We start from the raw sequence: 25,832 nt of genomic DNA on the forward strand, positions 1-25,832 counted from the left end.
GCCAGAAAAGGGAAGGAGCCCACATCATCTACAGCCATAAAGGGGAAGGAGCCCACAACACCTACAGCCAGGAAGGGGAAGGAGCCCACAACACCTACAGCCAGGAAGGAGAAGGAACCCGCACCTCCTGCCATGGAGGGAATAAAGCCCTCAACTCCATCAGAGTCTGGGAGGGTGAAACCACCACCTCCACCACCACCACCATATGTGGTCACGGAGCTCTCACTGCCAGCAATGGCAGACCAGGAGGCACCATCAGCTGTTGCCATAGAGCAGCCCTCACCACCAGCTGAGGCAGTGCAGCTATCGCTGCCAGCGGGGGACATGTAGGCCACCCTCCTGGGACTGCTCCACAAGGGGCCCCCTCCAGAACCAGTGGGCATGTTCCCCAGTTCAGAGACTGTGACCTTGCACTCTCCAATAAAGAGAAATGGGCATGGAACCATCCCCAGCTCAGAGACTGTGACCTTGCACTCCCCAGCAAAGAGAAATGGGCATGGAGCCCCCTCCAGAACCAGTGGGCATGTGGCCCAGCTCAGAGACTGTGACCTTGCACTCCCCAGCAAACTGACATGGGCATGGGGCCCCCTCCAGAAGCAGTGGGCATGTTCTCCAGCTCAGAGACTGTGACCTTGCACTCCCCAGCAAACTGACATGGGCATGGGGCCCCCTCCAGAAGCCAGTTAGCATGTTCCCCAGCTCAAAGACTGTGACCTTGCACTCCCCAGCAAACTGTCAAGGGCATGGAGCCCCCTCCAGAACCAGTGGGCATGTTCCCGTATTCGGCTGAGCTGCCCCCCACCCCCTGAGGTGCCCGCCCACTTGCAAAATGATGCTCCTGCAGTGTTCTCTCCAGATGATGTCAGGATACGATTTGGGCCTTGGACTGTGCCCTGTGGCCTTGTGTGCCCTTATGACTTTGGACTGGGCATTGGCCCTTTGTAAACATTTGTTTATAATTGGTTTGTGTGGTGGGTTTTGCTATGCTAATAAAATTTTGGTACATCCGTACTTTGGTCTCTATGTTATTCTGCTGTGTTTCGGGGACAAATGTTTTTTTGTGTGCAGCTGGTTGTGTGTATGGTGTGTGTGTGTCGGGTGTGTGTCGTGCGTGAGTGTGTCACTCTCTTTTTCCTCCCTCCTTCCCTTGTGTGCTAGGCGGCTGTACTCACCACCATCGTCTTTGTCAGCATTGGTGTCGCAGGTGGAGCATAACGTAGAAGATCATTGGGACGACTTGCAGTTCGGGTTCCATGGCGGTGTTGTTCTTCCCTGTGTCTCCAATGGTGAGTCCTTTCTCTTCTGAGCTCTGTTTCCATCAGGCTTTTGATGGCATGGGTACCGACCCGGAAAAGGTGGCAGATTTGTGTGTACTTATATGGTGGACGGTACTTTGTCTCCCGTCTGGCTGTTGGCAGCTACCGACATGGTGAGTGTTGTTTCCTCCCTGTCAGTTGGTGTGGTACATTGGCTGTCTATGGGAGTTATCACTGCCAAGGTCATAATTTGGCGGTACTTACCACCAGCCTGTTGGCGGTATTGCCACCACTTTATCACTCTCCACCAGGGTCGTAATGAGGGCCATTGTCTCTTAAGTTAAGCTTGACTTCTCTGTGCCAATCTACTTGGAGGAAGGGGGAAGCACAGATTAATTTATGGTATGGTTATACCTTATCCTGACTCAGGTTGTGGCTCCTGCTTGGACAGGGTGCATACCTCTGAGTGAGAAATTGGGTGGTTGGTGGACTGGAGTATGTGCCCTGGTCAAGCAAAAGCCACAAAGGTGAGCTATATAAAGTCACTAATTTAACCTTTGCTTAACCCTGGGTAGCTTGGCACAAAAAGCATTCAGGTTAAACTAAGAGGCAATGTGTTAAGTATTTATGCATCACACAAACAGCAATACAGTGAAAAAAACAAAACAATAAAACTCCCAAACCAATTTCATAAATTATCTGATACTAAAACCACCAAAATCCAATTAGTAGAACTGGAGTTGTGAATTTGTTAATTTTAAGGTTCAAAATAACAAGCCCACAGTTTTATAAAATGGCCTCCTGGTCACCTTTATCACCACAACCATGGGTCCAGGAATAGATGGAGACATCTTGGGGGTTCAAGACTCACTCAGGCTGGCTATATGTGTGGGTTCAAGATGGTGGGAGCCTATTATGTTCCTGTGGCTCTGAACAGGAGACCAGCTAAACTAGCCTGTAGAGTAGTTTCCGAAGTCCCTGGTGAAGGTGAAGATGCAGCACTCTACAACAGGACTGGCCTCCAAGGTTCAATGCCTGCTCTGGGCAACAAAGTGGTCCTTCCAGGGACAGCAGCAGTCTGGTAGAGGGCACAACAGGTCACAGCACAAAGCCCTATTTTTATACCCTGGTGTGCTGCTATTAGAATTTGGGAGTTTCCTCCCTCCATTGCCCTGGCTCCTAGCTCGCTGCACCAATTTTTAAACCTATTGTGTGGCAGCAGAGCTCAGCCTATTCAGGTAAAAGTAGGGCTGTACTTAGCTCCACTCCCATCAAGGTGGTTAATGGCCCATTCAGGCTCTCCTAATTCCACTATTGTGTGACTGCCTGGGGTGTATTCACAAAGTCTCAACTGTCAGTTACACCCATTCATTTGACCTAAGTCAGGTTACAGGCACAGAGGTCTAAGGGCAGGGAAATGCAAACTTTCTAAAAGTGTCATTTTTAAACTTGTAGCAATAAATAAGATGTTACCATTGAAGATGGTTTATCATTACAAGTTCATAGATACCAAACATGACATTTCTGCTATCTCTGGTATAAGAATTACAGCTTATTAATTAGATAAGGAATCCCTAATGTTATCCAATGGTAGGGAGAGACCTCACAGTAGTGAATAAATTAATTTTGAAGTTTTTCACTACTAGGACATGTAAAACTAAAAAGTACATGTCCTACCATTTAGATACACAGCACCCTGCTGTATGGGCTACCTAGGGCCTACTTTAGGGGTGACATGTAATAAAGGGGCCGTTTAATGGTTGGTAAGGGGTTTTAATGCCAAGTCGAGATAGCGTTGCAAACCTGCAGTGCCAGGCTTGGGACATGTTTGAAGTTGCTATTTAAGTGAGTGGCACAATAAGTGCTGCAGCCACACTGGTAGCATTTAATTTACAGTACCTCTGTATATAGTATACCACTGTACAAGGGACTTACATGTAAATTAAATATGCTGATCAGGTATCTGCCAATCAAACCATGTTTAGGAGAGTAAGCACAAGTGCCCCCTTCAAGGGCTTTGCTAAGCCACTGTGACCACCACCTTCCTGGGGCTACATTCCAAAAATATATAGGGGGCTGCATGGACCCACCTGGGCCCCAGGGATCACCACCTCAAAGGAGCTTCTTTCAAGGCCACACGGACCCTCCAGAGTCTTGAAGAAGCCCCGGGGAGCTAGTGGTACTACCCTGTAACCTTTGTTTTTTAGGGGAATATACATGACAGAGGTATGCATCCTGTCAAAGTAGGGATTACAATCATAGTCAGGGTAAGTCATTTAAACTCCCTCAATTAACCTGTGCTCAGCCTCTTGTAACTTGGGACAGAGAAATCAGGCTTAACTTCAGAGGCGTTGTGTAAAGTATTTGTGCAACATTTAAATTATAATAACACAGTGAATAACGCCAAAAAAAGACACCACACACAGTTTAGAAAAATAGAGAATATTTATCTGAGTAAAAAAAGACTGAAACTGTAAAAATCCAATAAGTAGATCCTGCAGCATGAATTTTTAAAGAATGAACTTCAATGTAATGCTTTAAGGTCAATAGTGCTAAAAGGTTACTTGAGGTTACACTAGATTGGGGCAAGTCCAATGTTCAGACTGACCGCGATGCACAGCAGGCTGGCTACAGGACTCATGCAGAGTCTGCTGAAAAAGTAAGAAGGGAGCAAGTGTTAACAATGAGGACCAATGCAAAGGTGATGCATCGGGTTCAATACACTCAGTAGGGTAGATGCATCAGTGTCAACCCTCGCAGTCAGGTCCCACGTTGGCATCAAACTCCATTGAGATGTATGCAATGCATTGTCATCGAGCTGCACAAGTAGGGGACATCACTCCTCTGCTCCTTTACTTCATAGGTCCCAGACCAGTGGTCTTGCAGAGCATGGGCTCCACAGGGTCAATGACCCAAATTTTTTAACTAGGCTGAAACTCCACCACTGTGGCATTCTGATTTTACCACTGTTTCATGTCCTCTTGGCTGGCTTCTAGGATCTCTTGGGCAAGCTTATGAAGCTCGCTGTCTGGTTGCAGGGTGCCAGCATGTATTTGACCACATCCAGGGGAGCTCTCCTGGGAGTTTGCTTCCAGTCCTCCTTCAGCTGAGGGAGAGGCCATCTCACAGGATGCCCATACAGAAGCTCAAAGAGGTTGCAGCCAAACCCCTTCTACGGTCCTTCCCTGTAGGCAAACAACAGGCATGGCAGGGGGACAACACACTTATAACACATGAGTTTAGATACACCCATTATCATGCTCTTTATCATTTAGTTGACTCTCCCAAATATCTCATTGGTGTGGGGGTGGTAAGGAGTGGGGAACTTGTTGTGCGTTACCCCATATGCCCTCATGTAGTTGGACATGAAGTTGGTACCCTTGTCAGATACCACCTCCTTGGGGAAACCCACATGGGTCAAGATTCCCATTGTTGCCCTGGCCACAGCAGATGCTGTTACTTTCCTTAGAAGGATAGCTTCAGGGTACCGGGTAGCATGGTCCACTAAAGCAAGAAGGAATCTGTTGCCTTTGGCTGTCTTGGGATCCAGATGCCTCACAATATTAATGCTTACCCCCTCAAAAAGGGGTGCTAATGATAGTTAAAGGTTGCAGGGAGGCCTTGCACTTTCACTCTGACTTGCTACTCATGTGGCAGGTAGTAAAGGACATATAATAGGAAGTTGAGGCCTTCCTCATTTGAGGCCAGAAAACGTGGGTGACAGTCCTGTCAAAGGTTTTGGATTTCTCCAAATGATCTGCCAGTGGCACATCATGAGCCACACCCAGTAGGAAGGCCCTAGAGCACTGCTGGACCACAAAAACATGTGCTGCACCAGGCTCAGGATGTTTAGACTTGCTAAACGGGAGATCATTCTCCCAGTAAATCAGCTGCTTGCCAGGGCAGTCACTTGCTGCCTGGGCCTCAGTCTGCTACCAAAGACCTATAAGACTAGGGCACTCTTTCTGAATCTTGCAGAGCTCCTCCCTTGTGGAACCTCCTTCCTGCCACCAGTTGGACAGCTCAGTCTGTTCCCCAGCTCGGCAACCTCTTCCCCTATAGGTTCTTGGGCATCCCCCTCGGGGTTGGCCTCCTCTCCAACTAAGGGAATCTCAAGAGTGGGTTTCCTGCAACTCTCGTCCTTCTTCTTGTCAGGACCCTGGGCCACTTTTCCAGGCTGCAGGACCTTTTGATCACCCTCTCAAGCACCTATTGACCGTGTTTTCAGGCACAGCCACTCGGGTAACCTCATCATGCCCTAGTGTGTTCTAAGGTCCAACTCTTTCCAGATGGTGTGCTCCAGGTCATTGCCCAGCAGACAATCCACAGGCAGAGATGGACTCACTACTACCCTCAGCAAACCTGAGACCCCCCCCCTTAAAATGGAACCAGAGCCACTGGGTAGTGGCTCTCCCAGTTGTCAGCAGCAACTTGTGTGACAGAATGTGTTAGCGACTACCTGCTCTGAAGACATCACATGACACTAGACAGTAGTCATGCTGGATCCTGTGTCTCACAGAACCTTCACCCTCTGTGCATTGAGGGATACCCACTAACTGTACTTCTTAGTATTGTGAGAAATATGGGCTCTCTGTACCATCTCTCCATCACCCAGGGACATGAAGGTCAATTCTTGTCAAATTCCCCAAAAGTATCTGGGGTAGTCTCCCCCACAAGCGCTATTCTAGTTAACCCTGGTGATTGCCCACCGCCTCCTTCTATTGCTGAGGACCATGCGCAAACCTGAGGTGATACCCCCAGATACATTCTTATGGATCCTGGTGCTGACCCAGCGGTCTTGCTCTTTAGCAAGCTCTCTGGGGTCAGTGAGCTTACTATCAACAAGGTGCTCGTGCATATCAGTAAAACAAAAACTGAAAAGGTGCTCTGTTGCATACAACCTGTACAGCCCCTGGTAATCCTTTACCTCACTGCCCTTCACCCAACCATCCAGTACCTTGAAAAAGGAATCTAGCCAATCCACCCAGGTCTGTTGGAATAGCTTCTGACTATCCCTGATCTTCTGTCTATACTTCTCTTGGGTCAGGCCAAACTTCCTGATTAGGGCCTCCATCATAGGAGGAGGGGGGTTCTTCAACCTATCTTTCCCTTCTAGGACCAGAAGAGTGCCCCTTCCCTTATTGGGAATCTGCCTTGACAGACTAGGTCCCTCATTATGAACACAGTGGTGTTTACCGCAATGTTCAGGCTGGCGGTCATTCAACTGACCGCCAGCCTCCCTGGGACTCCGCCGGCCGCATAATGAACATTTTGCTGGACGGAAACATTGTTTCCGCCCGCCGGCCCAGCAGAATGCCTGGCCAGGACATTGGCGGCGGCTCCATGTGGAGCCGCCGTCAATGCCTCTGTGTGGCGGGTACAGCTGCACCCATTGCGCAGATCACTGCCTGTAAATTGGGCAGTGACCTGTGCGATAGGGCACTGTACAGGGGCCCCTGCACTGCCCATGCCAAGTGAATGGGCAGTGCAGGGGCCCCCAAGGGGCGCCCAAATCACCCCAAGATACCCATTCCACCAGCCTTTCCCTGGCAGTGTGAACTGCTGGGAAACAGCTGGCGGAATGGGCATCATTATCTGGAGGGCAGCTCTGCTTCCATTGCTGCCCTGTCAGATTGGAATTCACCACCCCGCCAGCATTACCGCTGGCGGTAGTGGTGTATTCCGCCGTGGGGTTTTGGGCGGGTCATTATATGGCGGTCTGGGCCACCATGCCGGATGGCGGTATTTACCGCCACCACCGGCATGGCGGCCCAGACCGCCCAGATCATAATGAGGCCCTACGTCCTCAATCCTACTCAAGGACCTTGTGCATCTGTAGAACATCTGTATAACATTTTCATAGGCCTCAAACCATTTGGTTATGTTGTCTCCCACCACAAAGTCATACACCAGATCCTTGGGTATGTGGACCCTCCTGGCAGAGGGCACAAAAGAATTCCTCCCACTATAACTGGTGTGTTAATGTCCAGCTTTCCCAGGCTCAACTGCTGAGCCAATATCAATTTATTTTCCTCTATAGCCAAATTCTTTTGGCTTTCCTCCATCTCCATGGCTAGTGTTTTCTCCTCTATGGCTTGTTTACTCTGCTCTGTCTCCAGCTGTAGATGGGCCAGTTGTGACTTAAGTTTCCTCTCTTTCCCCCTGTCCTTCAGCTCCTCTGGGGTTAGGCCTTCAGAAGACACACTGCTTCTTGCCCTGGGGGTCCATGTCTCCTCAGAGGCTGGTTGCCTCTCGTTCCAGAGGCAGTACCAGATTCTCCTCTAAATTCAGGTCCAACTCATCACTATTCGTGACCAGGATGCTTGTTTCTGGTCCAGGGAGGACCTTGCCAGGCAGTTCCGGCTGGACTGTTCCTATGAGGAACAGGGTCAAGACTGAGTTGCATATGGCTGGGTACAAACCGGGGTGGCATGGTGAGCAAAAGAATTGATGGATTGAACCCAGCTCTGTGACTGGGGGTGAATGTTTGATTGATTTTGCATTCCATCCATCATTTGTGTTTGCTTTTGTTGCCCTAAGTGCGCCAGGTATACCTAGACGTGGGTCCTGTGCTTGCTATGCCACCACATTCAAGCTAGCCTAGCTGATGAAGGGTGATACCCTGAAACCGATCCCAGGATGCTTGTTTCCAGTCCAGGGAGGACCTCGCCTGGCAGTTTGGAGTGGACTGTTCCTATGGAGAACAGGGTCAAGAATGATTTGCATATGGCTGGGTCCAAACTGGGGTGGCATGGCAGGCACAAAACTGATGGATTAAACTCAGATCTGGGACTGGGGGTCAATGTTTGATTTGTTCTGCATTCCATCCTTCATCTCTTGTTTTTGCATTTGTCACCCAAAGTGGGAAGGGTATGCCCTGACTTGGATCCCATGCTGCTGTGCCACCAGATTTAAGCAAGCCTGACTGATGAAAGGTGAAACCCTGAAATCGGTCCTAGGATGCTTGTTTCTGGTCCAGGTTGGGCTGGAATGTTCCCATGGGGAACAGGGTCAAGACTGATTTGCATATGCCTGGGTCCAAACTAGAATGGCAGGGCAGGCAAAACAAACTGATGGATTAAACCAAGATCTGTGACTGGAGTGAATGTTTGATTTGTTCTACATTCTGTCCATTATCTGTTGTTTTTGCAACCACGATAAAGGGCAGGCCAGCTATCGGACTCACACAGAGCTCACTGAAAAGGTACTTTAGATGGAACAAGTGTCAACATCGAGGAGTTTTGCGAAAGTGATACATCAGTTCTGAACCATGCAGTCGGGTAGTTTCGTTGGTGTTAAGTCTTGCATTCGGTCCCGCGTCAGTGTCGAACTACGTTGAGGTATATGTGATGCATCATTGTCAAGTTGAGGAGCGATGTCCTCAGATCGGCACAACCTCATCATCGAACATCACAATCGGGTCTTGCATCATTGTTGAATTGGCAGTGAGTCAGCATCAGAGGCACTGCTCCGGTTCAGAGTGGCCCATTGGCTCGGATGCATCAATTGCTTCAGAGAAACTGCTGCAAAACCCACATCTAAGGCCCAGGACTAGTCTGGCATCTAAGGCAAGGGTAGGATTCACAGATGGCAAAGTCCAACAGGAGGAGCAAAGTTGCAAGCAGCCATTGATGTCCCAGAGACTGCAGAAAACAGGATGCAAGCCAGCAAACCCTTGGAGTCACTTGGTTCTGTAGAGGAAGTAGAGATCAAAGTACAGTCCTTCTCACTCCCAGGCAAAAGGCAGCAGGAAGCAGGTCAACACAGCAATGCAGTTGAGCACAGCGGCAGTCCCTCCTGGCAAATCAGCAGTCCTTTTTCCTGGCAGAATGTCTTTTAGATCCAGAAGTGTACTGATTTAGTGGGGTTTGGGGTCAAGTAAGTACTTATACACAGATGAGCCTTCAAAAAGAAGTTTTTGACATGTGCAAGGTCCTTGTCCTTCCTTTCCTGACTCCAGTCATTCCACAGGGGGTTATGAAGCCCTTTGTGTGGTGAGAGGAATAGCCTTATTCAGGCATAATTATTAGCTCCTCCCTCCCATCTAGCCAGGAAGACCCATTAGCCTGGTTGTGGGCCATTATGATTCAAATGTCACATCTCAGCTCCGTTGCGTGTAACTGTCTAGAGGGAATCCACAAAGCCCATCTGTCACTCACCCCAAAATGTATACTCAGAGACAGGCAGAGGCACAGAATGGTTAAAGTATGAAAATACCAACTTCCTAAAAGTGACATTTTCAGACTAACAATTTAAAATCAGACTTCACCATCAGTTGGGAATTTAAATTGTGAATCCAGAGACACCAAACTCTAAATTTCTATCTCTTCTCCATTGAAAGTTACACTTAAAGGTTGCTTCAAAGTAACCCCAGTGTAAACCTGTGGGAGAGAAAGGCCTGGCAGTAGCGAAAAAAAAATATATTTTTTCACTACCAGGAAATGATAAACTGAAAGGTACATGTCCAATCTTTTAAATACACTGCACCCTTCCCTTAGGGCTAACCAGGGCCTACTTTAGGGGTGGCTTACATGTAATAAAAATGAAGATTTGGGTCTGGCAAGCGGGAATGCTTGCTGGGTTGAAATGGGAGTTGATTTCAAACTGCACATAAAGACTCTGCAGTGGTGGGCCTGAGACATGTTTAAAGGGCTTCTGTAATGGGTGGCACAATCAGTAATGCACCAGTAGCATTTCATTTACAGGCCATGGGCACCTGTAGTGCACTTTACTAGGACTTACAGGCAAATTAGATATGCCAATTGTGGGTATGACAATATTATCATGTTTTAGAGTACATAGTGTAGGGAGCTGTCCCTCTGTGTAGTGTACAAAATCGAGTACACTATTCAGAGGGTCTGGGGAACCACATTACCCAGAGTATTGGCATAACTCAGTGACTAGAGGGTGCAGTGCCACCAAACTTGGCACAATTGTGAGACACGGCTGGGCAGTAGTTGGTGTGTCTTTGGGTCTGGCTGCAACTTCTGTGAAGTGACTCTCACTGGTTTGCTGGTACTTTGCGGGTTTCTTGAGTTTCTTGGGTGCTGCCTTCACTCAGGAAGGAGATTTAGGCTATTTGCGAAGCCTGGCAGTCCTCTGGGGCCTTTGAGGTTGGTCCAGTGGTCAGCTCATCCCCAGGGGTTATTGATTGGACTCTGGTGCAGCAAGTAGGGGTCTTGGAGCCTCTTCTGGTGCAGCAGGTCCTAGTGGGTTTGTTGGCACTGTCTTTTTTTCTTCCTGTTCAATCTAAATTCTTGGTCTAGGGGAGCCCAATAAATACTGAATTTAGTGGGTGTTTTAGGGGGAACCTGGTAGTGTCCAATGGGACACTTACCCTTGGGTGGCTACACCCACTACAGTGACTACTTCCTGTGAGAAGGGTCACTTCCCTAAACCTAATTGGCTATTTTACTGCCATCCAATATGGAATTAAATGAATGGTCCACTTCTCCTGCAAGTCCCTAGGGGAGGTGCATGCTCTGTGCGACCCCTCCTCCTACCTTTTGTGTGGTTTCCCAACATTGCTCCCTCCAAAAGTGGGGTTTTGTAAAGGGGGAAGCCCTCTGCTGCTAGCAGCAGGCCAGGGACTCGAGTTTCAGGGTCAGTAGCCCTTTGAAGCTCACCGCCAGGGTGTTGAACATTCCGAAGGGAGTTGGTGTTAGCCCCTCAACCCAGGAAAGGTATTGTCTTACAAACCAGAGGGCCATGGCTCTCCCCCAGGTTTGTATATTGGCGGTCTGGAGTGGCAGGCCGGATGGAACTAGTCAGAAACAATGCCAGTTAGGGTAAGCTTTTGCAGGGGGCACCTATAAGGTGACCCCTGGGTACATTTAGGGTTAAATCCAACACTGGCTGGTATCAATTTGGATTTAGCATTCAGAGTTGTTTGATACCAAACAACCCAGGGTACAGAATGGCCATCATGTAGCTGGGGAACCCGTGTTTGACCAGTGTCCAGTACATGTACTCAAAATGGCTGCTCCGTTCACTCACCATGTCCCGGGTTTAGCAAGGACACAATGGAGGCATATTGCTCATGCAGGTATGCCCTCACATATAGTATGGTGCACCCTGCCTTAGGGTTGTAAGTCCTGCTAGAGGGGTCATTTACCCATAACATATGCAGTGTAGGTGAACAGGGCACTCAGAGGTGTGCCATGGCCCGTTTGCATTTTAGGTTTGCACCAGGGCACTCAGCCTGCTATGGCAGTGCTGGGTGCATCTGGGTACAGTGCCCTTGAGGGTGGCACAATCAGTGCCGCAGCCCTTAGGGGTCTACTCTTAACATCTTGTGCCCTGGGTACTGGAGTACGCATTTACTAGGGACTTATAGTGATATTTAAGAGTGTATCCAATTGTGCCAAGCATCACAACAGATTTAAGTAAAGAGCTCTGGCCCAGGGTACCTGGTTAGCAGGGGCCCTTGGCACTACCAGCTTCTAGAACACAATAAACATCAGGCAAAAAGTGGATGCTAACCATGCAAAAAGATACCTCCTCTCACACTACCCCCCCCCAAATAAAAGAGGATGAGGCTACCCTTTCCCTAGTGACTGTTCATCTTCTAAGTGGAAGAACCTGGAGAGGCCATCTGCATTGGCAGGGGCAGTTCCAGGTCGGTGTTCCACTTTAAGGTCCATCCACTGTAGGAAAATGGACCACCTAAGCAGCTTGGGGGTTTCACCTTTCATTTGTTGTAGCCATCTGAGAGGCCTGTGGACAGTCTGAACTGTAAAGTGAAAGCCAAACAAGTATGGCCTCAACTTTTTCAGAGCCCAAACCACTGCAAAGTCTTTCCTCTCTATGGCACTCAACTTTGTTTTCCTAGGAAGTAGCTTTTTGCTAATAAAAGCAACTGGCTGGTCATGCCCATTGTCGTAGTTGGACTCTTGCTCTAGGCAAGACTGCTGGTTTAAGGATGACAGTACTTATGTTTGTAGGTGACTATGCCTATCCTACAACAAGTCGCAACTGTCGTCCCAACCCTTCCGGCTCACTAGCAGCACCTCACCAAAATCCCCAAACAGTAAAAGGTGATTTGTGGCAGCCTTTACGTATGGACTCGAGAGCATGACATCTCAGGGAGTGTTGTGGTTAAACGGGGATTGCCCCTTTCTCACAGATATATCATGGCTCATCCAAACACAGGCAATAACGAAGATGCAGTAAAGTTTCAATCGTTTTTATTGAACACAACTGCACTCTGTGATAAGTTGCATGGGCTGCAATGATTAGGATAATGAACAGTGCAAGACACAGAATTGTAAAGACAAGAGTCATTGTTACGAAGACCCCCACCATCTTGCAATAACATGAAAGGACATGAAGTGTATAATATGTCGTAATACCCTATCATGATAGGCTTAAACTCCTACCTAAAGGAGAGCTGGGTATGTTAAACCTAATCTGCCAATGCCATGTCTATGAGAGGAGCCCCCAACCCTCGTTACCTTGGAATGAGGTCTCTATCTCAGACTCCGCAGGAACACGAAGACTGAGTTAGCGTCAAAACGACGTACAGCATCGATATCAGCGATGGTGGCTATGCCCTCTGGTCGGAATCCCTCTGATCATCTGTCTAAAGTGTGATGTATTTATACAGATCTACCTGGACCCCTGACGTAGGTGTGTTCCCAAACAATAGATAACGGCATGCTAGGGGTGGCAATTAATAGAAACAATTCACTGGAAAGCATAAAGAGGGAAAGTCCCTAAATGTGAATACCTACAGTTTGTTTGTCTTTGTCACTTGATTTTGACACCTTAACGCGGTGGCACTGATAATGTAAATCATAGCAAGTGGCCTAACTATAAACAAGGCAGCCATCTTAGAAGAATTTAATAATTAAATGGGCTAAGACTGAGCAAGCTAAGTAGGTTAAAAGTCACTAGGCCTATTGAAAACTCACTGTCCAGTTGATCTTTCTGGGCATCTTTTTGGAGGTGAGTTCTGTGAGGGGGCAACTATTGTTCCATAGTCCTTGACGAACCTACTGTAATATCCAGTCAAGCCAGGGAATACCCTGACTTGTGTCTGGGTTGTAGAAGCTTCCCAAACCAGAATAGTTTGAATCTTGGGTTGTAGAGGAAGTACTTGGCCTCCACCAACTGGGTGGCCCAGGTACACAACCTTTCCCTGCCCAATCTGGCACTTACTGGCCTTGATAGTGAGGCCTGTCTTTTGCCGGGCCCCAAGGACCTTTCCAAGGTGTATCAGGTGATCCTGCCAGGTGGAACTATGGACAGCTATGTCATCTAAGTAAGCTGCACTAAAAGTTTCCAGCCCAGCAAGAACTAGGTTCACCAACCTTTGGAAGGTGGCGGGTGCATTTTTGAGTCCAAGGGCATAACAGTGAACTGATAATGCCCACTAGGAGTGGAAAATGCTGGCCTCTCTTTTGCTCCTGGGGTCAGGCCAATCTGCCAGTATGCTGATGTCAAGTCAAAAATACTCAGATATTTGGCTGCCCCTAGTCTGTCAATGAGCTCATCAGCACTTGGAATTGGGTGTGCATCTGTCTTGGTTACTGAGTTGAGGCCCCTGTAGTCCACACAAAACCTTGCTTCGTTCTTGTCACCCTTGGAGTGAGGTTTGGGACTAACACTACTGGGCTTCCCAGGGGTCAGTGAAAAAAGCCCAGCATACTGATTGAGCACTTTCCTGCAATCAGTCTGCTGTTTTTCTTGAGAGGGTGCCTGACAAGATCACTCCATCCACAGATTCATCTTGGGGATTGCTGGAGAGGAGATCAGGGAGAGGTTAACTTTCTTCTTCTTGTCCCTCATCTGTGACCATGAGCATGGTCACATCAGCTCTGTCAAAGAAAGGCTTTGAGGCAGCTGACATGGATGATCCTTTTGGGGTTTTTGCAACTGCCTAGTCCACTAGATAAGTGACCTTCCATTTTCTTTCAAGAATGGGATAGGGCCCAGACTATTTGTCCTGGAGGGACCTGGGAGCAACAGGCTCCAACACCCAAACTTTCTGCCCTCGTTGGGAATCCACCATAGCAGCTTTTTGGTCATACTAAATTTTTCAAGCTCTTGGCTGGCCTAAAGATTTTTGCTGGCATTCTGCATGTACTCGACCATTCTGGAACATAGACCAAGCACAGTGGTCCCCCCACAGGGTGCCCACACAAAAGTTCAAAGGGTGAAAAACATACTCCCCTTTGTGGCACTTCCCTGTAGGCAAACAGCAGACAAGGAAGTAGGTCATCCCATCTCCTTCTGAGTTTTTCAGGGAGTCCTTCAATCATACCTTTTAGGGTCTGGTTGAACCTTTCTACCAGCCCATTGTGTTGTTGATAGTATTGGGTAGTGAATTTATTAGTCACTCCAAATTCCTGCCACATATGTTTCAAGTATGCAGACATGAAGTTTGACCCCCTGTCTGATACTACCTCCTTAGGGAACCCCATCCTGATAAAGACACCCAGGAGGGCTTTGGTCACTGCAGATGCATTGAAGGTCCTAAGGGGAATAGCCTCAGGATACCTAGTGGCATGATTGTAGGAAAATACCCTTGTTTTGCCATGTTACCCCTACTTTCTGCCTAATGTCAGTGTGTGGGTTTTTGACTGTGTCACTGGGAATCTGCTAGTTAGGACCCCAGTGCTTATGTTTATGTTCTCCTTGGGTCCCCTCTACAGACAACAGACGTGGATCCCGCAACATTAGTAGTGGACTAAAGTGACTCTGACAGTCCCAACGTTCAGCTGCCCAACTTTGGTTGAGATAAGAACTTGCCTCCCCACGCAAGACAATAACCCCCTGCACAGTGTATTTTGCAGTTGCCAAGGCTTGCTGGCATCCTTCCAAGAAGTTATTTGTGCACAGCACAGCTTAGGCCCCCAGCATTCTATCCTATGATGCACAGCTTTAAGAGTGGTTCTCCGGCGGCATGGGAATCCTTTGTATCGTGCTGCGTGGGCCTCCATTTGCACCTTCTTTGTCCCCATGCTGTGGGACTTCTGTGCACGCTGCCTGGTCTTCTGAGGGCTCTCTGAGTTGCTGAGAGCCCCCTCTGTCTCCACTTCCTAGCCAGAGGCCACCAGGTTCCTCTTGGTCCTGGGCAGCGTCATTTTTTGCCAACGTGTGTTTTGTGTGAGCCAAGGCTTGTTGGCAGAATCTAGTGATGCAAACCAGACTGCATTCCTCCATCCATTGTGGGACATCTTCTGCACCAACCAGGAACCCGCATCTGTTTTCTTTGGTACAATACTGACTTTGTCTTCTCACCGGTGGTTCTTCTTTTGCACCTTCATCTGGGTTAGCAGGGGCTCCTGTTTTCTCTGGACTCGTCATCAGTTCTTGGACTTGGTCCCCTTCTTCCACAGGTCTTCAGGTACAGGAATCCATTGTTGGTGTCTTGCAGTCTCTTGCAGTGTCTTCTTGCATTATCTTCTATCACAACATCTAGTGTATTTTAGGAAACTTGCTGTGGTTTACCCCTGCTTTCCTGGGGTCTGGGGTGGGGTATATTACTTACCTTTGGTGATTTATTACACTCCCAGTGCCCCTCTACATGCTACACTTCCCTAGGTGGGAAAATGACTTTCGCATGCCACTATTTTACTATATGGTTTGTGTTCACCCTAGGCCTATTGCAACCTATTGTGATTTTCAATATTTGCAATGTTTTCCTACTGTGTATTTACCTGAACCTGATTTTGGTTACTAGTGTAGATATTGTTTAATTTACTTACCTCCTAAGGGAGTATAGTCTCCAAAGTATTTTTGGCATTGTGTCACTAAAATAAAGTACCTTCATTTTTGTAATACTGAGTATTTTCTTTAATGTGTGTGAGTACTGTGTGACTACGGTGGTATTGCAAGAGCTTGGCATTTCTCCTAGGTCAGCCTTGGCTGCTCTGCCTACAACTACCTCTAGACAGCCTGGCTTCTAGACACTTACTACATTTCACTAATAAGTGATATCTGGACATGGTATAAGGTGTAAGTACCTCTGGTACCCACTACAAACTAGGCCAGCCTCCTACAACAATCAAATACCACTAAGATGTATCTATGTCCTGATGCTGTTGGAGGGTTAAGGGGGCCAACAATGTCAAACCCTACCCTCTCAAAGGGAACCCCAACCATAGGCAGTAGAATTAAAGGGACCTTTAAGTGGCCACCAGCTTCGCCTCTGGCTTGGCAGAAGGGACAGGACTGGCAAAAGTCCTTCACTTTTTGTGACATACCTGGCTAACCTACTCCATGTCTTGTTCTGGCCTTTATAATGAGGATGTCTTTACCACGCATGCCATTGCAACAAATTTTGTTGCAAATGAATGACTGGTAGAAGCATATTCATTGTAAAGAATTTACAGGTAAGTATTAATAATATAAAATATGTATCTATCTAAATATATATATATATATATATATATATATATATATATATATATATATATATTGCCTAGTGCCGGTCACCACTAGGTAGTTATAGGGCCATTTGCTTCCATAGATGGAGCGTTTTTTGTTTTGCCAATTACACTGCTTGGCGAATCTTCAGGAAATTTTCAAAACGTATACTTTGGTCAATACAGCTGCTCTCTTGAAGGTTTCTGAGTAATCTGTAGAGCAGGGGCCAAAATAAAGGGGGGTCCCAACCAAAATATTTTTTCTCCATTCTGTGTCTATGGGGGTTTTCAATTTTTTAGACATGACTACAGCCCAAACCGCTGAATGGAATTACAGCAAATTTGGCATGAAGCTTGATTATGTTCCACAGATCACACTTTTGTTTTTGGTTTATTGTAAATCCATTTAGTAGTTTTTAAGATATTAGAGTATCAGAGTTTAAAAAATATGGATATCTAGCTCCGACGGATTTGGATTGGCTGATTTGTAAAAGCAAGGCCCGACTTCCTGGCTGAACCTGACGGAAAATTTGCGGTCAACATTATGTTTGTCTCATCAGCTCGGGGTGGGAAAAGACAAGAGAAAAAACACATAAGGGATCAGGATACAAGAATCCTGACCCCATAGGACACGTAGAGGGGTAGGGACCCCTCATGGCCAAAAAAGTGCCCAATTAATATTTTTTTCATTTGATTCACAGATCCGGAGAACCACAGATGGATCGAAGGATCCTGGATTCATTAATTCACTTGATGATTCGAGACTCCAGATAAAAATTGGCCAAGAAAACCCACTGTATCTAAGCTTGGGTGCATGCAGGATGGTTGGCTGCTGGGCGTGGCCATGTACGGCATTGCTTATATTGATGACTCTGCATGCTAAAAATCCATAGAAATTAACTGGAAAAAATGTAGGTTACAGGGATGTTATAGTTAGGTGCTGAATTTACTTGATTAAAACCCTAGAAATTCAGCAGTTATAGTTATTTGAAGTAACCATAACTCGCCCCTTAAGGTAACTATAACTTGTGCCTTCGCTATGCACAGCTAATTACTCCACATTTATTATCATTGATGATACCTTTAATGGCATCTCTGATATTATAATAAAATTCTTGATCAGAAAACTGCATAGCAAGGGTGTGAATTGTAGTTAACTAGGGGCGCGATTTATAGCTACTTTATATTTTTTAAGCCTCCGGGTGGGCCAAGTCCCAGAGACATTTTTATCATAATGCCCTGGGACCGCCACCTACCTGGGATTTATAAGTAATATGTGGGGGTGTGTACCTCCTGGCGACCTCCACCTTCCAGAGCCAAATAGTAAAACAAAGAAAGGGGGTAAATTTTGGACCCCCAAGATTCTGGGACCATCAGTTCCCCAGGGAAGTGCTGTGTTGGAGGGGGGCTGCGTGGCCCCCCTCGAGAATCCACAGATGGCCCTGGGGACCACTACCCCTCATTGCTGGCTCCTATCAAAGCTGTTTGCTGTGGCTTGGCTGCAATTTTGACAGCTGCAGCCAAGTCACAGCAAACACTCCACTTTTTGACAGCGGGACTGTCAAACAGGTCCCTCTGTCAAAAGCGGAGATATGCATACAGGGAACAGAGATGAAAGCTTAGCTTAAGCAACCAGGGAGCTGCTACATAAAGCTGCTCCTTGGTTGCTGGAGCAATGGGTCCTCGGGGGAGGCATTGAGGCTCCCCCAGTGGTCCAAGACAGCCCATAAAGGGCACGTAATTAAATTGTTAAAAAAATGTCAGGGACAGCAGGGGAGACCTTGAGGCTTCCCCAGGGGCCCCAGATAGCCTGTAAAGGGCATCCAATAAAATTAGTTGAAAAAAAGAATACTGAGGGACTGTGAGGGAGGCTTTAAGGCTCCCCCTTTGGTTCCCGATAGCCCATAAAGGGCTAAAAAAAAAAAAAAATGTAAACTCAAATAGATCAATTGTGAAGGCCACATACCTTCACATTGAGTGTTAAGGGCTTGAGTACAGGTGTATCCCTGCTCATTTCTATTCTTTATTTTTTTTATTAAATTCAAATGATTTAGGCTCATACTGAAAGGTGAGCTCACTCTTTTTAATTCACAAATACATATGTCTTTTTAATGTGTGCAGAAATATCTCCTTTTTAAGCATAACAAATTTCAAAGCCTAAAAATCTTTCTATCTCTCTCAGTCTTTCTTTTTCTTTCTCTCTCTCAATCTTTCAATCTCTTTCTCCCACCCATACACCCACTCTGACCCTTATGCAACCACTCACTCATGTACCCACTCGCAGCCCCACTCAGGCCCTCATGCACCCACTCACAGCCCCACGCAGACTCTCATGCATCAACTCACAGACCCACTCAGTCACTAACTCACCCACTCACAAACCCACTCAGATTCTTACAAACCTACTCACAAACCCACTGACACCCTGATGTACCCACTTATACACCTGCACAGACACTGATGTACCCACTAAGACACTGATGCATGCACTCTCACGTCCAGACACTCTCACAGCTACTCTCATCCCGAAATACACCCTCTTACGCCTATTCATACATCCAGAGAGACATGCTGTGTTTAACTCTTGCTGCGCTTGGCCAAACACCCATGCAGAGTGTAGGGTTGGGTGGTTAGGGGAGTTGGTTGCAGGGTCTGGCTGCAGGCCTGGCCTTGCGGGCAACCCCTGCCATGGTGAAAGGTTGCTTGCTTGTAGGGGGTGGGCCTCAGGGCATGACGTAGGGCCTCAGGGCCTGTCGCAGGCCTGTGGCTACCTGTGCCATGCATAACCTTTGCGTTTCGGTGGTTGGATTAATGTGTAGTAATGAACATTACTATGGCCCTCATTACAACCCTGGCGGTCAGTGATAAAGCAGCGGTAATACTGCCAATAGGCCAGTGGTAATAAATATGAAATTATGACCACTGCAGAAACCGCTCAGACAGACAGCCACTTTAACACACCGACCGCCAGGGGCAAACCAACAGGCACCACAGCGGTAACAGCCAACAGCCAGGCCCACAGTAATATGACATACCTATCCACCACCATTTCCGGGGTGGTACCAATGACATCAAAAGCCTGGCAGAAACACTGCACAGAAGGGAAACGACTGACCTCTGGACACTAAAGGAAGAACCACGCCACCATGGAGCCCGAGTTGTATGTCTTCCCCATTCTCTTCTACCTTCTGCTCCATTACGAACACCAACGCCGGCGAAGTTGACCAGGGTGAGTACAGCCCCCTAGCACACAGGGGAGGGTGGGAAGAAAAAGATGTTAAGGGCTGGGGAGGAGTAGCCTCCCCCAATCTCTGGAAATGCTTTGAAGGGCACAGACAGTCTACACCGGTTCAGGAAGCCCCCAGCCCCTGTTCTGGCGTGAAACTGGACAAAGGAAAGGGGAGTGACCACTCCCCTGTCCATCACCACCCCAGGGGTGGTGCCCGAGCTCCTCCAGTGTGTCCCAGACCTCTGCCATCTTGAATGCAGAGGTGTGAGGACACAATGGAGACCTCTGAGTGGCCAGTGCCAGCAGGTGATGTCAGAGACCCCTCCTGATAGGCTCTTACTTGGTTAGGTAGCCAATCCTCCTCTGAGGGCTATTTAGGGTCTCTCCTGTGGGTTTCTCGTCAGATAACAAATGCAAGAGCTCTCCAGAGTTCCTCTGCACTTCTCCCTTCAACTTTTGCCAAGGATCAACGGCTGACTGCTTCAGGACGCCTGCAAAACTGCAACAAAGTAGCAAGAAGACTACCAGCAACATTGTAGAACCTAATCCTGCTGGCTTTCTCGACTGTTTCCTGGTGGTGCATGCTCTCAGAGCTGTCTGCCTTCACCCTGCACTGGAAGCCAGGAAGAAATCTCCTGTGGGTCAACGGAATCTTCCTCCTGCTAATGCAGGCACCAAACTTCTGCATCACCGGTCCTCTGGATCCCTTCTGATCTTGACGAGTGTGGTCCCTGGAACACAGGAGCTGGATCCGAGTGACCCCGACAGTCCAGTGGTCCTTCTGTCCAAATTTGGTGGAGGTAAGTCCTTGCTACCCCACGCCAGACAGTAATCCTGTGCACTGCATGATCTGCAGCTGCTAGGGCATCTGTGCACTTTTGCAAGACTTCCTTCATTCACAGCACAGCCCAGGCCCCCAGCACTATGTCCTGCATTGCCCAATTCGCTGAGTTGACCTCCCGCTTTGTGGGACCCTCTTTTGTAGTGTTGAGATGACCACCGTGCTCAGATTTCTTGAATGCCTGTTAAAGTGCTTCTGTGGGTGCTGCCTGCTTCTGTGTGGGCTCTCTCTGTTGCTGAGTGCTCCCACTGTCTCCTCCTCCAAGGGGCGACCTCCTGGTCCTTCCTGGGCCCTGGCAGCACCCATTATCTTCAACCATGACTCTCGCAGCAGCTAGCAAGGCTTGTTTGCGGTCCTTCTGCATGGAAACAACTCTGCATCCTCCAGCACGCCGTGGGACATCTTCTGACGAAAGGAGAAGTTCCTGGCACCTTCCGTTGTTACAGAATCTTCGGCTTCTTCCACCCAGAGGCAGCCCTTTTGCACCTTCATCGGGGGTATAGTGGGCTCCTGCCCCCCCTGGACATTTGCGTGACTCTTGGACTTGGTCCCTTTCCTTTGCAGGTCCTCAGGTCCAGGAATCTATCTTCAGTGCTTTGCAGTCAGTTGTTGTCTTTGCAGAATCCCCTATCTCGACTTTACTGTCTTTCTGGGGTAGTAGGGTAACTTTACTCCTACTTTTCAGGGTCTAAACGTGGTGTATCTTGGGCACCCTTTGTGTTTTCTTACACTCCCAGTGACCCTCTACACACTACACTAGGCCTGGGGTCCATTTGTGGTTCGCATTCCACTTTTGGAGTATATGGTTTGTGTTGCCCCCAGGCCTATTGCATCCCGTTGTATTCTACAGTGTTTGTACTATTTTTCTAACTGTTTACTTACCTGATTTTGGTTTGTGTGTATATTTTGGGTATTTTGCTTACCTCCTAAGGGAGTATATCATCTGAGATACTTTTGGCATATTGTCACTAAAATAAAGTACCTTTATTTTTCAGTAACTCTGAGTATTGTGTTTCTTGTGATATAGTGCCATTTGATATAAGTGGTATAGTAGGAGCTTTGCATGTCTCCTAGTTCAGCCTAAGCTGCTCTGCTATAGCTACCTCTATCAGCCTAAGCTGGCAGAACACTACTTATCTACTAATAATGGATAACTGGACCTGACACATGGTGTAAGTACCACTAGGTACCCACTATAAGCCAGGCCAGCCTCCTACACCATGCAATGGTGACCAGGGTTATGCTGATGTCCTTCAAGTCCTCCCTGATCCCCAGATTCTGTCCCTCCTCCACCTCCTGCAACTTGTCCACTATCTGGCCCTTCGTCTCCTGGGAATGGTGGTATGCTCCCAGTATCACGGTGAGTGCCTCCTGGAGAGTTGGTTCACTGGGCCTGTCCTCCCCCTGTCACACAGCAGTCCTCCTAACTTCCCTGTTGTCCTGTGCCTCTGTCTCCTGAACCGTATGCCCACTGCCACTGAACACAGGTCCCTGATTGTCCTGTGTTTTTGGGGTGGCCTGGGGTCCCTGTAGTGATGGACACACTGCTGCTTGACGTGTCCTGGGGACAGAGGTATGGGCCCACTCGGTGGGTGCTGCGGTGGTGTTTCCTGAGGGGGGAGGCTCTGTGGTGGTGTGAGAGTGTGCCTGGGTAACCGACTGTCCAGAGATCCCTGATGGGCCAGGTTGGTCATCCAGGCAAGCAGAGGTGCTGTCATCACTGTGGGCCTCTTCTTGGGGGGACTGGATATTGCGAGCACTTCTTCTCCGGCAACACTGGCTGGTGGACCTGTGGGGATGTAAATGCAGTGTTATTGTTTTTGCGTATGACATCATGTGCATGGGTGTGTTGCCCTCTATGGTTGTTGTTGCCCTGGCAGATTTGCCTTTGAGTGAGTAGCTATTTGGTTGGCTAGATGATTGTCTCCTGTGTGCATGCAGTGGTGATAGGTGCCCATGCAGGTCTGTGAGGGGTGTCCATGCATTGGTGTTACATGCAGGGTTGGTATTGGAATAAGTGGGTTGTGATGGTGGGGTATGTGGGATGTGGTGAAGTGATGGAAGTGAGGGTAGGGGTGGGGGTTTGTGGTGGTATGCAGGTAGGGGGGGTTGATAGTACTAGAGATTTCCCAGTCCTGGCAAGCCCTCAGGATGCATGATTGCCAAAACTTGCTCCTTCAATGTTGTTAGTTGTGGAGGAGGAGGTGGGGGTCCACCGCCAGTCCTCTGTAAAGCTAGGTGGTGTCTTGCTGCTGTGGAACGTACCTTCCCCCGTAGGTCATTCCACCTCTTCCTATTGTCATCCCTTGTTCTGGTGTGCTGTCCCACGGCGTTGACCCGGTCCACGATTCTCCGCATAACTCCATCTTCCTAGCAATAGATGTCTGCTGCACCTGTGCTCCAAATAGCTGTGGCTCTACCCGGATGATTTCCTCCACCATGACCCACAGCTCCTCCTCAGAGAATCTGTGGTGTCGTTGTGGTGCTATGGGTGTAGTGTGAGTGGTGTGGGTGAGGGTGTGTGTGGTGATGTGTTAGGGGTGTGTGATGTAAGGTGCGTGGATGGTATATAGTTGATGATGTTATGTGGCTCTGGTTGTGTGTATGCTCTTGCAGTCTCTCTCTGGTGGCAATTCTTTCTAGTCGTAAAGGGTTGTGGGTAGTGTGGGTGTGCGTTTTATAGTGGTGTGGGTCTGTGTAGTTTGAATTGTCCAATGTGGTGTAGTTTTGTTTGAGTGTGTGTATTTTGAGCGCGGCAGTATGTACCGCCTATGGTTTACCGCCATTGAATATCCGCTGCGGTGATTCGTGGGTCATAATGCTGTGGGCGTATTTCTGTTGGTGTAATGGTGTGGGTTTTGCTACCGCCAGTTTATCACTGACCTTTGGGGTGGCGGACTTGTGTGTGGGGCTGTATAGTGACGGATTGGGATGTGTGTGTCATAATGAGCTTGGCGGTTATCTGCCACTGCGGCGTTATGTTGGTGGCAGTCGGCATGCCAGTAAGCAGGATTTACCGCCAATGTCATAATGAGGGCCTACATGTAAAAAAAACATAGAAATTCACTTTAAAAAAAAAGGTTACAGGGATGTTGTAGTTAGGTTCACATTTGAAACGTACATATCCATAGAAATTCACCTTTTATAGTAGAGTTATCTCAAGTAACTATAACTTGTGCTCTAAGGTAACTATAACTCGCTTTCCTGTCATGCACTGCTAATTACCCCACAAATTACGGCACTCATGACACCTTTGATAACATCATTGTTAATATCATTTTAATTTTAAAGTAAAATGTAATCGTCGTTATGGTTAGGACCTAGTTTCCATAGGAAGAACATTTTTTGTTTTGCCAAAAACGTTGGCGCCACTTTAAAACCATGATAGTTTTAAAATGTGTACTTTGCTCAGTTCAGCTGCTGTTTTGAAAGTTTCAGGGTGATATGTGAAACGGGGGCTAAGAAAAACTGCCCAAACTGCTGAACTTTTTTACACCAGATTAGTCAGGAAGGTTGATTTGGTGCACAGATTGTGCTTTTTGTAATCTGGTGTAAATCTGTTCAGTAATTTTTGAGATATCAAGGGGGAAAAACTGTAGATATCTAGGAGTGCAGAAGCTCTGCAAGTCCAACTGGCCCTGTGCTGATATTTGATTGGCTTCCAACACTTCAACAAGGAAGTGTTGGCTGCCATCTTGGGCCTCAGCTTCAGCCGAGTCACACAAAAAAAGCAAAAAACATAAGAAAAAGGGCCAGGACAGAGTCACTCTTAGCTCTGGTGCTGGGCTCCCAGAGCTAAAAATGCTTTTTTTTTAAAAATGTTTGGCGTGATCTGCAGAGCCACAGTAAATAATAAAAAAAAGCCCCTGGGTGGGCCAGGTCTGGGGGGATTGACATTTTGAATGGGGGAGGCGCCCCCCCACCACCGCCCTGGGGACTGCCACCTACCCAAGCACAATGCTTCATCAAATGCTGGTGGAGCTACCTCCCAGTGCAGATTTTACAATTAAATGCGGGGGGCACTTGGCCCCCCGAAACTTCAGGGATCACCACATCCCCAGGGCACAACTTAAAATGGAATGTGAGGGGGGCTGCTTGGCTCCCCTACAGCCCCTGGGACTACACCCTCACAGGGCACAACTTAAAATCGAATGCTGGGGGCTGCCTGCCTCCCCTGTAGCTCTGGGGACCAGCACCTCCTCGGGGTACAATGCTTCATCAAATGAGTAGTGGGTGCCCAGCTCTCCCACAACCCCAGAGACCACTACCTTCCCGGGGATCATTGCATTAGAGATGGGTTGCATAGCCCCCTTGGGGAGCCATAGATGACATTGGGGACCACAAACTCCCCCCCAGAGCCAGCTCCTGCTATGTCCCAGGGTGCCCACTCCTGGGACATAGCTGTTTACTGTGACTTGGCACCAGCTTTAAGAGCTGCTCACAAGTCAGAGCAAATACTCCACTCACTGCAAGGGATAGCTGTCAAACAACTCTCCCAACCTGCAAGCAGAGGTTTCCTCCATTTCCCTGCCTGCAGAGATGTGTTCCTTACTAAACTGGCCTTAGAAATTACCATCCAAACAGTGTCATGTACTCACCTGGGGGGGGGACTAGATGGGAAGCTGGCTGTACGTACACCCATATAGAGGCCCAGGTTAAATGATAACTCTCATACTGTTATCCAGCTCTGTTACTAGTGTGCATTGTTCAGCTGTTAGCTGATTCAGTGATGCCATATACCTTAGAAGAAGATAATTTTACATTGTCATGTCATCTTCAGACAAGATATGAGGGAATTAACAGTCATCTAACCACCAACATACTCCAAGAGCTTGGAGCATAATGTATGCAATTCCAAATCTCTGTGTTCCACATAGCTCCAACACAGATTTGGAAGCAGCTCTCATTGTCATATCAGAGGATCATGTAAAGGGTTTGTCTGCAAGTCACATAGCATGTCTAGTGGGCAAAGTTAAACATCACTTGTTGCATCACTTACAGCAACTGTGTAACCTTGCCATTCTCACCATGGAGAGGACACCAAAGACTGTCACTACCCCTTTAGCTGAAGGTCTCAATGAGGAAAACACTTCTGAATGTTTAGACAATGAGGACGAACATGGCACATCAGCGAT

Source organism: Pleurodeles waltl, chromosome 3_1, assembly GCF_031143425.1.
Source record: "Pleurodeles waltl isolate 20211129_DDA chromosome 3_1, aPleWal1.hap1.20221129, whole genome shotgun sequence".
In the NCBI taxonomy this organism is placed as follows: domain Eukaryota; kingdom Metazoa; phylum Chordata; class Amphibia; order Caudata; family Salamandridae; genus Pleurodeles; species Pleurodeles waltl.